We start from the raw sequence: 1,502 nt of genomic DNA on the forward strand, positions 1-1,502 counted from the left end.
ACACACACACACACACACCCAGTCCTCTTTGCCTCTTATTCTGGGTTTCTGTAACGTGTATAATACTTAATCATATATTCCTTTTAAACAGTTCTTTCCTTCATCTGTTCCAATGCAGTATTCATTATCTATCCTCTCTTATTCTATTCTCCTCCAGTACTGCTTCATAATAGTGGGGCTGTGCAGTATTTACCCTTTTGTGACTGAGATATTTCATTCAGCATAATGTCCTCCATGGTCACCCATGTTGTGTAATGTTTTATGAATTCATTGTTTTTCAGTGCTATGCAATATTACATTGTATGCATATGCTACAGTTTTTCTGTCTATTCATTTGTTAATGGGCACTTGGCTTGCTTCCATCTCTTTGCTATTGTAAATAATACTGCAATAAACTTGGGTTCGCATGAATCTGTGTGGATGTCAGTCCTGGTTTCTTTAGGGTATATTCCCAGTAATGGCAGTACTGGGTCAAATGGTATTTCTTCTATTTCCAACTTTTTGAGAAAGTGCCAAACTGCCTTTCATAGTGGTTGCACCATTTTACACTCCCACAAGCAATGACAACCTCGCCAGCATATATAGTTTGCTGCTTTGTTGAATTTTGCTATTGTTGGCAGGGTAAGGTGATATCTCATAGTTGTTTTGGTCTGCATCTCGCTTAGAGCTATAGATTTTGAACATTTTTTATGTGTTTGTTTGCCATCTGAATATCTTCTTTGGTGAAGTATTCATATCTTGTGCCCATTTTACGATTGGGTTGTTTTCCTTTTTCTTGTTGAGGTGCTTGAGTATTCTATAAATTTTAGATTAGTCCCTTATCCACTATGGCATTACCAAGTTTCCCCCCTTTCCTTTTTATCCTGTTGGAGAAAATTTTTCATGTGCATAGGGATTTGATTCTTAGTAGGTCCCATTCGTCAATTTTATCCTCTTCTGGTTGTGTATAACTGGCTATATTTGTCAGCCTGTTCATACCATGGGATAGGCCTTCTAAGCTCTGTCCCAGTTTGTCTCTTATGATCTTTTTGGTTTGGGGCTTTATTACCCGTAGGTCTCTGGTCCACCTTGAGTTGATTTATATGTATGGTTGTGAGATGTAGATCCTGCTTCAGCTTTTTGTAGGTAGAAGTCTAGTTTTGCCAGTGCCATTTGTTAAATAGGTTGTTATTTCCTCATTTGATAAGTTTTGTTTCTTTGTCAAGTATCAGTTAACCATAGATCAGTGGGCTAATTTCTGGGTTCTCAATTCTGTTCCATTGGTCCATGTGCCTGTCATTGTACTAGTACCTTGCTGTTTTGGTTATTACAGCTGTGTAGTAGGAGACTGTTGACAGCATCAGTTTGCTTGGCTCTACAGTCAACACTCTTGGTACCAGCAGCCCAAATTAAAAGACAAATTGCATTGAGAAAATCTGCTGTCAGAGACCTCTCCAAGGTACTGAAGAGCAATGATGTCAGTCTGGAGACTAAGGTGTGCTAGATCCAGCCCATGATCTTTG

Source organism: Elephantulus edwardii, unplaced genomic scaffold, assembly GCF_000299155.1.
Source record: "Elephantulus edwardii isolate Elephantulus edwardi_28Jun2011 unplaced genomic scaffold, EleEdw1.0 scaffold00096, whole genome shotgun sequence".
NCBI classification, from domain to species: Eukaryota; Metazoa; Chordata; class Mammalia; order Macroscelidea; family Macroscelididae; genus Elephantulus; species Elephantulus edwardii.